A 16,513-nucleotide genomic window follows, 5' to 3' on the forward strand; every position below is an offset into this window, starting at 1 on the left:
CAGTCTTGTAGGGAAGATTAAATGATAATACTCATTTTAAAGTTAGCGTTTGGGGCCAACGTTAATGTAATAGAAAATATAAAGGACAACTGACATACATATCTACCTATATAAACAAGCAAAGAAATATTCAGACAAAATTAATTTGATGTCATAAATTATTTAAAAAAGATGTGGCGATGGATTCGATAAGGAGAGTCATGGCCGACGAATGTCAAAATTCGACAAAAAAAAAAACTGCTCCACCAAATGTTCTTAAGTGATGATAAGTAGTTATTTTATGGAATAATGTTATTGGGAGGAAATAGTATTGTATTTATTCAGTGATCCATTTATTGAAAATGTTGTTGTAATAATTAATAGTAAAAAGCAAAATTACAAATTGATTTTCCTCTGTTTTTGAGCGAATCGGCCAATGACTTCTTCCACTGTGATATCAATATTTCTATTGATGCTTAATAGGGCAAGTCCATTCAGCCTCCGGTTGAATTCCTTATCCAATTTTTCAAACGCCTCAATGTTAAACAACTTCGTTCACTGCTGGCAATGGTTACAGCTAACGTGGCTCCAAAAACATGAAAGCGTGTGGAAAAAGTTCTTAATTACAAAGATTTAAAGCGTCAATGAATGCTTTTGGGCGTTCTTCTGCTCCAACCCAACGTTGTCTCCATAGTAGGACTTAATTTTTCACCATAGATACCGCTGTTCCAGTAAGTGCTGGCCACTGATCCATTATTATTTCGACAGTTTCAGAAATGTGTTCACCTACTTTTCTGACCATTATCGGTAATGACATTTTCAATAATGGACAATGTGTTTTTATGCTTGATGAATCTATTAGGCACTGAAGATATGAAGTGATCGATGAAAGGGATGAATATTAATTTGCGAAAGTATTCTTCTGCTGAGCTGTTTTCATAGTTTTCTCAATTTTTTTTTTTTTTTTTGGCGACTCACAATCCTAGGAACTTTAATCTTCTCTCCGATAGATTCAGCTAATTCTTTAGCATCAAGAAACATTTCTTTGAACTTTGACTTAGCCTTTTCACTCATTTCTTTCAACAAAACAGCCAGATCATAAGCCGCTGAAACTACTGCAGAAAGATCAACACTTTTCCCTTGAAGGAAAGAGGTTAAGGTTGAACCAAAGAAAAAATTTCGTTAATAACAGCCATTGCCACAATGAATCCTCCAGTCCTCAAAATGTGTAGATAACTGAAAGCATTTCTAGAACTTTCAATGTTTCCACAGTCATGAATTTTTCTAAACTGGAATAAATGGGAGCAAGCATTTCTTTGAAGCAGATCACAGCATCTTGTTTCACATAATCGCTTCAAACGTTCTTTATTTGTTGGATAATTCAAAGTTTCGACGGCATCCTTGAGAATAGCTTCGCGTTTTGCTGAAGGTTTGAAGAAAGAAATTATCTGCTTTATGGACCCAAGACAGTTTCTTATGAGAGAAATGGAGCACGCTTCACCAACCGCAAAATTCAAGGAATGGCTTGCACAATGTACATAAAGTGCAGCCGGATAATTATCCATTACTGCAGCAGCACAACCATTCCATTCTCCACTCATTGCAGCTGCACCGTCGTATCCTTGAGAAACCAAAAGCTCCAGGTTGATCTTCAGCTTCTTTGAAATGTTTATCAATGACGAAGTAAATCCTCTACCAGTGCAATCTTCCATCGGGACGAACTGTAGAAAACCTTCTCTCAAAATTATACCATCTGCAGTTTTTTCAGTATAACGGAAACATAGTGAGTACTGTTCCACGCCACTAATGGAGGTTGTCCCATCTGCGAGTATAGTGCAGCATTCGCTTGCGTTGATTTTTGCAACAATCTTTTCAAGAATTATGTGCCCGCAAATTTCGATGAGTTCATTCTGAATCTGTGGATTCGTGTGAGATGTGACGCGATTTTTCAATATGGCAGTTTGAAGTAAATGTTGCTTCAATGTTTGGTCACCAGCATTCATCCGAAATCATAATAGAGATCTGAAGTTACCATCATTATGGGGAGGAGTCTCGAGGGATATAGGATCAGAATCACGATGTCCTCTTGAGGCTATTTCTTGCCTGCAGATTAAAATTATTGTTTCGACGATGGAGCGAAAGATTTCTCGATTCCGTTGAAATTGAAATTTTTTACGAAACTACTAATATTTCGTAGGGGGTTTTGTCCCCACAAAAAAACAACAACAACATTAATTTGAAATTATCACAAATACACATATTCACATTTTACACGCATTTATAAATTTTTAATTACATTTAAATTACGGCATTAAATTTTGAAAATAAAACATAATTTATAAAACTAAAGCGATACCATCTACTGTGATACACTTGCCATACTAAAAGCAAAATCTTATAAACACAATATGTAAGTGGCAGCGATACCATCTGTGTCCTCTTTCTTATTCATCGTTTTTTCCCTATTCTGCAAAATTCGTAGGCTTTCCACACATCAGATACTCTGTATGATCATGTATGTTTTTTCGTTGCCAATAAAAGTTGTAATTTTAATAAAATTTAGAGTAGATATTACTGTGTTCTTTGTTTCATAGCTTCTAATCTACTATTCTGGTAGAAAAGACTTTGTACGTCCCCAATAAAGCACGACAGCAGTCTCTTCCTAAAGTTGTTATTACAATTTCGTGGAAGCTTCCACCGGAGTATAGCAAGACCAATTATCCAACTAAGCCTTAGAACTTTCATTTGCTGTATTTTGCATAATTTAAGATGATATAGCAGCCCGTTTTCGGGCTATCTACTGTTACATTGAACAAGATGGCGCACGCTTTCAATGACTTTGAGTATGAAGAAAATCTGGCCGAATAGGTTTATTTAAGGTTTGGTTCAGCCATTGCAATACACTAGACTGTCTGAGATAAAGCTAACGTAAAGAGTCATCATGAAAAGAATCATCGAAATCGCATCCTGCTGACCACGATAACTTCGAAATATTAAAGGGCTTAATCTGGTAACTGGACTAAATAGACAATTGAAAAGTAAGATGACTTCGCCTTTGACGCGCATTAATCTATGGGTATCAATATTATCAGGCACCAGATCCGAAAAATCCACCAAGCTACTTGGGTTTGTCCTGACCAACAAGGCCGGAAGCAAATCAATGGCTCAATGATCAGTCAATCAATGACAAAATGATCGATGTCAGGCATAACTCCAGAGACCGCATTTTACGGACTCTAGAAGGTCCAAATATCGACCGCCACCATCATTTTTAGCACTAAGAACTCAAAAAAATTTTGATTTGGAGGGTGGTCGGATCAATGAACGAAAATGCACAAAATACGGCGAGGAATGACGAAATGTCTCAAGATCGATTTGCAGAGTGTATTTAAGTTATGGAGGCAACACTTTGTTGCATTGCTAAGCTGCAAGCGAGATGATGAGGCTAATTACCTAATTCCATATAATGAAACGTACCATCGGAATTTGAAAAAATAAAAATGGTAATATTTCGCTTGGCAAATCACACTGGCCCAAGAAAGTATGCACTACTTGCCAATGTGTTTAAACATACGTTCATTAACGCTTTTGCAATACATCGTCGCACGATGGGGTACACTGAAATGACAGCCATAGGTCGGAAAAAATCCCTAGTAGCTCCGGTAGATAAAACCGGCTGCCAGAGGTACGAGTCACCCTGACCCAACTTCGTTCTGGATACTATAACAGTTTAAACTCTTACTTGTCCAGAATCAACCCCGACATACATACGTAATTTATGTCCTGCATGCAATGTGTCCCACATGAAATGGCGGTGAAAAAAAAAGTTGAGGACAGAGTTTGCACAGTAATGGAAAAAATTTTTTGTCTTGACTTACCGCTATATACAAGTCTTTGACCATTGCAACATTTTTTACAATCCAGTTCACAGCGATATTATAAACGCTATATAGCGGCACCGATTTAGAGGAAACCAAGCCTTAAGCAAAACTTGCAGTGTTCTTTTTTATTATCCGTATTTTCCTTGTTGAGATCCTCGTTGCGAATCACTTAAGCCTGTAAGAATTTCTTGAGCATATCTTGTGCCATTGAGGAAATGTTCTAGAAATACCCAGAACGAAAGCAGTTTATTAAGAAAATGATTAACAATAAAAGGAAGATACACAATTTTTAAGTACTTCCTTTATATAAATGGACCAAAAGAAACGAAAAATATCTCTTTAAACAAAAACAAAGGAAAAGGTGGAGCACATATTACCGGACTAAGGTAAAGAATATAACGATAGCCTATTTATTGCACTTCATCTTTCTATTAAGATTTGCATATCAAAGTTAAACAAGATCATGTCTTTGTATAGGGAGACATATTTCGTTTTTGTTTGTAGCTTGATCGCAAGAATTCTAACTGAACTTTTTAATACCTCAAAATATCTCGATTTTTGCCCCATCTGGAAAATTCGTTTGTCCTAAATATTTCACCCTTACAAAGCCCGAAGTTTCGTTAATTTTTTCAGATCTCTAGGTTGTTTCTTAAAACTCGAAAGGAAAATTTCCAAGCTCGAACGATTTTTAAAATATTCACAAACCCTGGATCCCTTAGCGGAAATTTTTTCCCTGATTTTGCATACTCATGGGGTTCTGAATCGTGTTTTTATAGCGTTTTCTTTTCTGGAAAAAGTGTTACGCTTTTTGTACGCTGCGCAAGGGTTGTAATTATAATTCGTTCTATTCCAAAATCGCAGGCAACGCCCCGTGTATTTCATTCTTTTGTGAAAATTGTTGCCTGCTCTCAACGCGAAAGCATTAAACCTTTACAATGGAATGGAATGAGTAGTGTAACCCTGCCAAACCAGCTGATTGTGAAAATTTATTTTCGTAACTTCACATTTTTAGCGAATAAAATTGAAAAGAAGGCAATAATTGCTAATGACTTTTTATTTTTGTTGACAACGCGCTTGTGAGAATCAGCTGATACAGGGGGTAGCAATTTATGTTCTTTTCATGCACTATAAAATTTGACTTTTTTCAAGGGTAAGAGTAACTCTATTAAGGTTTTACCATTTATTTAGGAAACAATTTTTTTCAGAAAAGAAAACGCTATTAGTTTCAAGAATCTAGCTCTACAGGAAGACTTTCTGAATACATATATCAATCCCTGTTTCATCTTGAAAACTCTTTTATCCTAAATATTACAACCAAATAGACCCCAAAATTTCAGGTTTCTGGGTTATCCGGAAGTTTCTTAAAAATTTCCAGCTCGAATTATTTTTTTAATTTCCACGGTCCCTGGTCACCTAGCGAATTTCTTTTCCCCAAAGCTTCGTTGTCATGGGGTTTTGAATTATGATCTTAGTTTCAAGAATCTAGCTCTACAGGACGTTACTCAAGGAGCGGTCGCAAGATCCCACACTTTAGAAGTCGACTTTTTAATATCTCGGAATATCTTGATTCCGGTTTCATCTTGAAAACTCTTTTATCCTAAATATTACAACCAAATAGACCCAAAGATATGTTTAATGTTCCCGGTCACTGAGTTATCGGGAAGTTTCTTTAAACTCGAAAGCAAAATTTCCAAACTCGAACGTGTTTTTGAATTTTTACGAGGCGTGGCAAATTGGTTTCCTTCATCTTGCATTGTCATGGGGTTTTGAAATATGTTCTTATGGGAAGTTACTCAAATAGCGGTCGCAATATTCGACATTTTGTAACTGGACTTCCTAAATATATATTTTTGAAAACCGTGAGCTATGATCAAATTATAAGAACAGAAGCATGAAAACTTTCCTTACACACTTACTGCACATTGCATCTACTTTTGAGGCCATGTGCACCGGTATTATTTTTTTTTACTAAATTAGAAGAGAAGAGCGCCCTAAACCTCGTCGGAGGTAAATCGCGCCAAGTATTTATTTAATTTATGTTGATATCTGCATAAGACTTTGCCATAACCACTTCCTTCTTATAAAAGTTTAATTAATTTTTATAAAAATATACAAATCATAGAGGAGATCATCACTATTGGATTCAGATGTGAAAATTGTTGCAAGCTGACTTATGGCATTTTACATCACTTTTTCAGTGAATGGAATGAAAAAATATTACTACCATTTTACGTATTACTTTAAAAATTTAAACTAGAAGATTCGAAAGTACAGGTGTTTGGTAGAACTAGCCAGTCCGTTAGGTTAGGTTGAACTGGCCGGTCTATGAGGACCTCACATAGACTGAATAAGTCCGTAGTGTTACCAGAAGTTTTTTTTAACGACGAAACTGAAAAACCTATCAAAAACCAGGACCTATGTTATAAAATAACTTCGTCCTCTTGGCAATTACTAGAAGCTTCCTAGGACTTAGACCACTTGCTGCTTCTAGATCTGAAAACTGTATCACTCCTAATAGCTGGAGTCTTAGCCTCGCAGGCGCAGGGCACGAGCACTGAACGTGCTCGATCGTTTCCTCCTCCAGCCCGCTCTTCCTAATTCTGCTATCACTGACCAAGCCTAATTTAAAGGTATGTGACGCCAAAAGGCAGTATCCAGTCAGAATACCCGTCATGAGTGTACAGTCCTCTCTTTTTAATGATAGAAGCAACTTTGTTAGTCTAAGGTTGTAAGACCTACACAAAATCTTCGACCCTTTACAGCCCTGCGCTTGAAGGCACACCTTTCCTGCTTGGTCGATCTTGTGCACCTCTCGCCTTCGCTTGATTTCGCCCAGTCTAATTGGGACGTTTACGGAGCAGGCTTCAAGGGATGCGCCCTTTTTAGATAGTTCATCCGCTTTTTCATTCCCATCTATTCCCATATGCCCTGGGGCCCAATATAGATGTATGCTTCTCTCTGTCCCGATTCTCTCCAGGGACTGCTTACACTCTAACGCGCATTTAGATGCTGTGCTATGCGAGATTATTGACTTAATTGCTGCTTTGCTGACAACATAAAATTTAACACGATTGCAGCTTGGGCTATTTTCTTCCAGGGTTTCTACTGCTTTGATTACGGTTACTATTTCCGCTTGGAAAACGCAACAGTAATCCGGCAGCCTGTAGGATCTGTTTATTTCCGGATCAGCACAGTATACCGCAGACCCTACTTCTTCCACTACTTTGGAACCATCTGTTTACACATGTATCGCTTCGTCCGCCATTTGAGCACCCTTGCGGCAACCGTCCACCTCTATTGTGACTTTAAGATCTCACTCGCCGCGCAGATAGGGAATCAGGTAATCTGTTCGTCCTGTAATTGATGACGGTATACTACTATGGCCAGACCATACGGCCAACCCGAGGCACCGAGCCTGGTTGCAGTTATTAACGCTATGTTCTTTGCTACCAGGTCTACAGGTGGAACGTGCAGAATGGCAGATAGTGCAGCATTCGGGGTTGTTTTCAGGGCTCCCGTAATGCTAAGCATCGATAGTCTGCATACCCCTATAATTTTTTGAGGTATGTTGTTTTTTGTGTGGTTTTCCACCAAACAAGAACTCCATAGTATAGAATAGGGCTTACAATCGCTGTAAAAACCCAATGAGCAGTTGGTTTATGACCAGCGTCCACGGCAAAGGTGATAGCACCCCTCCCTGCGGCGTTCCCCTGTCCACTGATTTTGTGGCCTCATACAATTCCCATTGTGATGTAATCTTCCTGCAATATAACATGCAGCCTATCCATCTCGTTAAGCTAGATGTACTTTAATGTAATTAAGGCCATCCATAATCGCCCATTTGGAAACATTATTGAAAGCCCCTGCAATGTCTAAGAAGACTCCTAGAGCATATTCCTTATATTCCAGGGCTTTCTCTATGCTTATTACTACCCTATGCAATGCGGTGTCTACCGACTTGCCTTTGGTGTACGCATGTTGTGTTGTGGAGAGCAGCTTTTCATCCACGTTGGACTTTATGTACACATCTATCAGCCTCTCAAAGGTTTTGAGCAGAAATGATGTTAATTTAATGGGTCTATAGTGTTTGGGATACACGTGACCGATCTTCCCCGCCTTTGGTAGGAAAGCTACACGAGCAGTTCTCCAAGAGTGCGGTACATGATTCAGTCTTATGTCTTATTAGTCCCTGGACTATGTTTCCCCTTGGTAGGACTTTTCTCAACCGTGCTGTTTCGCTGGAGCACTCTATGTACGTACAGAAACTTTTCCCTGAGATTCTCTTCGCCCTGGAAATTTCACGCTCGTAGATTCTCAGTAGATCCCTGTACTCGTCCCGACACGCTTCGCTTTCCGCGGTCTTTGCTAGCTTAAACATGTCTTTTACCTGTCTTCTTAGAAGACTCAGCTCATTGCTCCACCATGGGGGCTTTGCTGTTCCTCTGAATCTTCTTAGAGGGCAAGCTTTGTTATACGCAGTCATAAGCGTCCTTGTTAGGAATTCATTGGACTCCTCCAGTTCTTCCACATTGGCAACCTCTTTGGGTTGTCCCAGTTTCGTTTCTACCTGTTTCAGGAATTTATTCCAGTTTGTTGACCTATGGTTTCTAAAGGTTCCTCCCTTCTCTATCCACTTTTTTTTGAGGTTCTACCTCTTTCGTATCAGCAGCTCGTCGCGACCACACGCAATTTTGTCAATATATAACTTAAAGTAAATTAATAATTTTGTATGTAATATTTTAATACTCAATAAAGTTAAATATTAAGTAGATGGTTTTACGGTTTTTATTTTCGCCAAGATCAAAGCCACTACCAATGTAAATCCATCTACTTAATATTTAACTTTATTGAGTATTAAAATATCACATACAAAATTATTAATTTACTTTAAGTTATATATTGACAAAATTGCGTGTGGTCGCGACGAGCTGCTGATACGAAAGCTGATATACGCATGGTCGGAGAAGGATGGTCTATCAAGAACCATCCAATCATACCTTGATATATCACGTTCGGAGCTCAGCGTAATATCCAAAACATTGCTAGATGTCAGACCAATGTATGTAGAGACATTTCTCCTGTTGGCTATCTGCAAATTGGTTTGCAGGATGTAACAAAATAGAGATTAGCCTTTCTCGTTCGTATATGCTACTCCCCACGAATTGTGGTGCGCATTTGCATCCGCGCCTATATCCAACCGCCCTTTCCACCCTTCCTCCTGACTAGCCTCTTGCACTCCATCGGTGTAACCTCCGCAGCATGCCAGGATAAATGCCTGCTTATTCCTTTGCTCAACGGCCACCACTACGCGTTCCTCAGTAGTGTAATTAGGCAGCATATATGAATGTAGCTGTTTCCTTACCATTACTAGAGCTCGCACCCGTCCTTTTGTTTGCGGATAGTAAACGCCAAATCCGAGCGCGCTAAGTCCAGAAACCTTTCCTCCCGATGAGAGCCATGGCTCCTGGATCAGCGCCATGTCAAACGAACCCTCCTCAAGGATTAGGAGGAGTTCGCTCGACGCCACTTTACTGTGTTGGAGGTTTATCTGTAAGACTCGCAGCACCATTGGGCTGTTTGTCCCCTCCAGCACCTTCGTCGTGACGTCGTCGTCCTCCCCTTGGCCTTTTAGAGTGTTCGAAGCTCCCTTCAGCCTCTTGTAACTGTTGTGCCGGGTGTTCCTCTGTGCGATTCATAGCACCATCTGGCTGTTGGTCCTCTTTTAACACCTTCGTGGTGACGTCGGCTACCTCCACCTGTCCTTTTTCCCTTAGGCTTTTGAGGTCCTTTTCGACTTCGCCCACTTCCAGCGTGTTCGGATCTTTATCCTCGGGACTTCTTTTCCTGAGTCGCATATAAATTATGCCTTTACCAAACGACATTTTTCGAAGCTGCGTGTACAATATATCCTCCGCCTGCTTGGTTATTTGGAAGATGTAGAACTGACCTTCCTCCGTAGGCATAGATACAGTAAGTACCTTCCAATCCTGTGTCGGCATGTTTGGATTCTGATTCTGCAGAAGTCGCAGTGTACCCTCCGACTTCATCACGCATGGTATCCATACCTTACATTTTGGTACCGAAGGGATTTGGGCTTTATCCACCACCTCAAACCGCGCGTTCGTGCCTTGCCTTTGGAGGTTTGGAACCATTTCCTCCAGCCACCGCAAGCTCGCGACGTTGTCGCACGCTATCATCTTCACACCATTATACCATCCCCCCGAATCAAAGGTTGGAAGGGGTTTACTTGGTTGTTCCCGCATCATTTTAAGCATTAAGCTAATAAGCTACCTTTCTACAGATCTCCACCTTTCAGTAGACATCTGTCCGAAAGATCAACCAGCGCCACAGTCAATGACTGCTTTGCCACATCACTCATCTTCTCGGGAAAAGCGGAGTCTTAGTATTAACTCCCTTTGGCACCTCAGAGAAAGTCGGAGTCTTAGCTTTAACTCCCTTCAGCACCTCCGAGAAAGCCCTTTGGCTTATCTTCTACTTCCGTAGTTGGAACTTCCTTCTGACTCGCAGCTTTCGAGGTAGTTGCTACCTCGCTATTGGGGCCCATCTGCCTTACAGCTTTCGGCCTACTTGTCTTGTCTATGCGAATGCCCTGCCTCGCGGCTCTGGGACTGGGTCCTTTCTGCCTTTTGAAAGCAGGCTTGTCGCCTTCCGCCGAACGTTGCCTCATCATTCTGTCATTCGGCGCTTCTTCCTCCACGTACCGGTTGCATAACAGAGGGTTTCTAGCTGCAAATCTTTTGAACTGCCTTCGACCTACTTCTACTGCCTCATGGGCTCATTCCAAGCGATTGATCTCCACTTCTGTTGGGTCGGCCACCCAACGCTCCCAGGCGTTGGACAATTCTTAGTGCTGCACGGTACTGCAAGAGAGCTCTTTTACTTCCACTGCTCCGTACCCTTCTCCACTCTTCTACTCCGTTTTCATTTGTGTGCTTTTCCAACACAGAGTTCATTGAATCAGCACTACTCTCGCTCCCCGAGTCCGACGCATCGCTTAATGCGTATTTGTCGTCCTTGGCTTGCGACTCAGTCCTCCTCTTATCATCCTCCTTATTACAACTTGGTAATTAGTCCTTCATCTTGGTCGTACGACCACCTGCCCGACAAGGCGGGCTCAGCGGTCCAGTATTATATACGGAGAAAGAACGGTCAGCCACAGCAGCGCCCCTTACTGCGGTAAGGCCATCAATACTTCCCGAGGTGGCCCAGTATCGGGAAGGCTCCATTCGAATTCAGCAGAATTTATCCCCTGGCTGCAAATCGTCCAATAGGCACGGTCCGCGTAACACCCTGGACTAGGGGGTTGGCAGTTCTTGGTCACCGACATCCCGCCGCTCTCCTATGAGGCGAAACGGCGTAGATGCCCGTCCTAAACAGCTCCGTCTCATAGTCGGGCGCTATGGAGATCGGCTAAGCCCTCACACCAACGACAAGGTACCTACCCTAGTGAGGGGCCAGTCCGTGAGGATATTACTTATAAGAATGTGTCCATAGGTTTACCAGAAGTTTGACCGCCCTGTGTTAGCAAAAAACTCTGTCCTCTTGGAAAATAATAGAACCTTTTGAAACCCTATCCTATTTGCTGCTCTTGATAGCTTTGCCACTCCTTATAGCAGAATGTGTTTTGACGTTTCCCCCTTCAAGCCACACTTCCTATATTTGCTATAACGGAATAAGCCATTTTTAAAAGCATGTGCCGTAAGAACGCAGTGTACGTTACGATTGCCAATCATGGGCCTACCTTCCCCTCCTTGTAATGATATGAGTAACTTTGTTTGTCTTCGGCATACACTGCCTTCTTTTTATCTCACCAAATATGATTGTGACGTCTACTGTACAACCTTCAAGGATTGCACCCTTCCTATCTAGCTCATCCAGTTTTTTTATTTCGATCTGTTGCCATATGGGCTGGGACCCAGAATATATATTTCTCTCTAACACGAATCTTTCTAGGACTTCTTGCACTTTTAGGTATTGTGCAAGGCGAGGTGGTTGCCAAAAAAAAAATAGAAATTAGACGATACACAGTTTTCAATCACAAATAGTTAATAAATAATTAACTCAAAATAACTTTACTTATGTATATTAAAATTTGAGTTATTAAATGGCCACTTCACCCAATTTTAAGTCACAAAGTCAGGCTTAATCGCCTTTTCAAATGACCGATTGACCTTATGACCAATTCATATTCCCATAAGTGTAATTTGCCCTTATGTCCGTTGACTTTATGTCACCACACCATGAAATTATTGCATCGGTTCTTGTTACGTACGCAAAGTTTTAAATGACCTTATGGCAGTTTTGAGTGGTCATAACGTCAATTGCCCTTCGTCCGTTGTCCGTATGTCACTGCGGCATTAAATAATTGCATTTTCTTTGGTCCTTCATGCATATGTTAAGTTTCGACTGACCTTAATGCCATTAGAAGTGTTCATAAGGTCAACTGACCATATGTCCGCTGAATTTAAGTCACCTCACCATTAAATAATTGTATAATCAACGGTTCTTCATGGGTGCGCAAAGTTAAAATTGATCTTGTGGCCTTGTGAAGTGATCATAAGGTCAATTTTCCTTGGGTCCGTTGAACTTATACCACCCCACCATCAAATTATTGCATTGTCATCGGCCATCGAGTGGGTAACATACAAACAAACAAACATACAAGTGAAGCTAATATAAGGGTGTTAATAAAAAAATAAAAACCATGAGGCGCGATATACACTCCGAAGAGATTTAGGCCGAGCTTCTCTTTTAATACGATTCGAGCTTCTTTTTAATTCTTCCTTCAATTTGTGCGCACACTTTGTTTTTCTCGCTATTTACTGTCTTCGCAGCTGTTTGCGTCGCTTTTTAAGTGTCAAGTGACATTGACTCTAAAACTGCTAGCTACCGCTAAGTTCCCAAACTTTCAGAGTTGCTTTATATATAACCTTTCTCATTCTCAGTGCTATTTCAACTGTTTTTTCTTTGTAATTTACAAACATATCTTTAACATTTCTATATTCTTATACTAGTCTATTTTCATTATCTTTCTATAAAAAATGACTTGCATTTTCAAAAACTCTCATGTAAAAAGCAAATCCGAAAGTTTTGTCTCTTGCTAGCTTTGCGATGAGCTCGCCCATGGAAAGTGCGCGGTACTGACGGCTTGAGTTATTGACACTGTCAATGATGGGGAGTACATTGGTCATGCATTAAATGCAGATCAACTGAGATTGACCTATTTAAACTGTTTACACAAACTCGAAATGCGTTTTCTGAAATTGCTAAAGAGTTTTCCATAATCACAGAAAAGTTCAATCAATACGATAGCTTGTTCAAATCATTCAAGTGTTTGGATGAGTTACCGAATTGTTTAAATGGAAATAAAGACAACCGCGATAATAAACAAAAACACTCTGAGGACTCACCTAACGCTTTGAATCTTAATCCTGCTCGGAACATTAATCTTCCGCAAGTGGAGCTCATAGACTTGGCTTCCCCTAATCCGCAAGCTGTGGTTCCATCCACTTCTAAGGCCGCGGAAAAAACCTTAGAGTCTCAAACTGTAACTTCTGAAACTGTAACTTGTCAATCTCTGACTTCTTATTCAGAAGCACCGGCTAAGAAGCTGGTTGTAGTCCCGCTCAAAAAATTGATTTTTATATCTCGCTTTGACAAAGACACTTCCGTTGAGGATATCAAGTCTTATGTCACTTCGAAAATTAAGGCTGACAGGCATGATTAAGAAAATTTTAATTTAATTACGAAAGAAAAATTGCTTCATTTAGAATTGATGTCTACTCAAAAGATTTTGATAAAGTTTTGTACAGCGCAATTTGGCCGCCAGGGGCTTTTGCTCGCGAATTTGTGCATAAGACTTATGAGATTACTCAAAATGTAGCAAAAATTCCTCCTCAAAGTTCCGATCCATAAAAAATTAATTTATCATCTTGCTTAAGCATTTACTATCAAAACGTTAGAGGCTTAAATACTAAATTAACTGACTTATATTTGAAAACCATTCACTGTAACTATAATATTATTGCTTTTATCGAAACATGGCTGAAACCCAATGTTTTAAATTCCGAAATTTTTTGCGGTGAGTATCATACCTATAGAAATGATCGCTTAGATAGGACCGGAGGTGGCGTCTTGTTAGCTGTACATTCTTCAGTTCCATCTGAAGATGTAAATTTAGCTGAAGTTGATTCCATCGAGTTTAAATGCATCCGAATCTTACTAGGCCGGGATCATATTTACTTAGCCGTTTGTTATATTCCACCGTCTTCTGATCTTTCAGTGTATATGCAACATATTTCACTGTTACAATCAGTCAATTTGATGATAAAGCCCACGGACTCAATGATTGTTTTAGGCGATTTGAACCTACCACATATATCTTGGAATACCGTTGATCACAATATTGTCCCCGTATCATCCAAAATGCATAACAATGACTTTTTGGATGGAATTACTGATCTTTGCCTTAATCAGATCAACTTCTTTCCGAATAAGTAATTCTTAGACGTAGCATTTGTTGACGACATATCTAAATTCTCTATAAATCGGTGTGAACCTCTTGTTTTGCCAGAAGACGTTTACCATCCTTCTCTTGAGATAACTTACGAAATCATAAGCAACAAAGTCGGCTGCACTAACAAAACACGTGTCTCTACCAGATGCTTTGATTTTTCCAAAACTAATTTCAACAATTTAAATAAAGAGCTTTCTGAGATAACGTATATAAGAGAACCGGTTTACATTCTGATTATGCACAGTACGCTATTTTCCGTCATAAGAATTTGGACTTAATAAAAGTGTTATAAAGCTTACATATGTAAAATTAAAAGAAACATTATTTGCAACCCGAAGTCTTTTTATGATTTCGTAAATTCTAAACGAAGAACTAACGGGTTTCCTTCTGCCACGAAGTTTAGAAATAGCATTTCCAGCGACGATCAAGAGATTGCAAACTTCTTCGCTCAATTCTTTCACTCTAATTACTCTGCTGTGGTTCATTCATCACCTACAAATTATCCGTATGAGCTCCATTCTAGTAACTCAATATATGCCCCACATTTCTTGCCTGAAGATGTTCTACTACATCTAAAGGCCCTAAAAGAATCCTTCAAATACGGTCCCGATTTGATCCCAACATGTTTTCTTAAAAAATGTGAGGAATACATTTACCAACCCCTTACTGATCTGCTTAACCTCTCTTTAAAAAATGGCATTTTCCCGACGGCTTGGAAGGAATCTTTTCTTATCCCACTCCATAAAAAAGGAAGCAAGTCGCCTATTGAAAACAATGGTGGAATAGCAAAGCTCTCCGCTTTTCGAAGCAATCGTTACTAATCACCTTACATTTTCGATTTCTACATTGATAGATAGTACTCAGCATGGCTTTTGTACAGCCAAATCAACCACAACCAATTTGCTTGAATTTGCAACTCACGTCTTTAATGGGTTTAGAAACAATCATCATACCGACGTTATATACACTGATTTCAGCAAAGCATTCGACAAATTACGCCACTCATTACTTGTTTATAAACCCGAATTGCTTGGTTTTCAACCAGGCCTAACTCGCTGGATCTCCTCCTATCTTTGCGGTAGAACTCAGTCATTTTTAAAAACATTTGTTCGAATGTCATCGATGTTCCCTCCGGTGTGCCTCAGGGCAGCCATCTCGGTCCTATTCTGTTTTTGATCTTTATAAACGATGTTTCCACAACTATAAAATAATCTAAAGTTTTAATGTATGCCGACGACGTAAAACTTTTTAAGTCATACGCGTCGGTTGAAGAACGTTCTGTACTCCAGGCGGATTTAAATCGTTTAGTTACTTGGTGTAATGCGAATTTTATCCCTCTCAATATAGGAACATGTAAATTCATGTGTTTTTCACGTGGGAACATACAGCCAGCTTCCTACATAATTAATGGCCAAACTCTGGAAAGCGTTGATGTTTTTGTCGAATTGGGAGTTACAATGAATTGCAAACTTAGTTTCAACCCTCATATTAATGCCACAGTCAATAAAGCGAGAGGAGTTTTAGCATTTGTGAAAAGATGGGCAAAAGAGTTAAGTGATCCTTATGTTACAAAAACCCTTTTTACATCATTGGTGGGGCCGATATTAGAATATGAATCGATAATATGGAGTCCGCGTTATCAAGTTCATGTGGATAGACTAGAATCAATTCAAAAACAGTTTTTACTTTTCGCCTTGATAAATCTTCAATGGGACTCTCCGTATAATCTTCCTCCTTACACTAATCGATTAATACTAACAAATCTTCCTACCCTTGCAAGTCGTAGAGAAATGGTAGGTGTACTATTTATGGCTAGACTTTTAAATGGATCGATTTCAAGCCCATTTCTTTTGAACGAAGTAAACTTGAATGTTCCATGCCGAGTTTCAAGGCATTATACACCTATAATTCTTAAACAATGCAGAAGCAATTGCCAATTACATGAACCTTTTAAATGTTTGTGTGAAGATTATAACTCTCATTCGAGAATAATTGATGTTTCGGACTCGCTCTTTGCCATAAAAAAGACGGTTCTATCTTCTCTTAATAATTAAAAAATTATATTTATACTTTTAATTCATTGTATTTTATGAATCTATATTTCTCAGCTGATGAG

The 16,513-nt window shown here is 39.5% G+C and overlaps 1 protein-coding gene across 5 annotated transcripts in view; it reads left to right on the forward strand.

Annotated features, from left to right (window-relative positions):
• abd-A (abdominal A) overlaps positions 1 to 16,513 on the forward strand; it is a 263,862-nt gene that overhangs the window by 233,971 nt on the left and 13,378 nt on the right. The gene's annotated exons all lie outside the window — the stretch shown is intronic.

Source organism: Eurosta solidaginis, chromosome 1 (genome assembly GCF_040869045.1).
Source record: "Eurosta solidaginis isolate ZX-2024a chromosome 1, ASM4086904v1, whole genome shotgun sequence".
Classification (NCBI taxonomy): domain Eukaryota; kingdom Metazoa; phylum Arthropoda; class Insecta; order Diptera; family Tephritidae; genus Eurosta; species Eurosta solidaginis.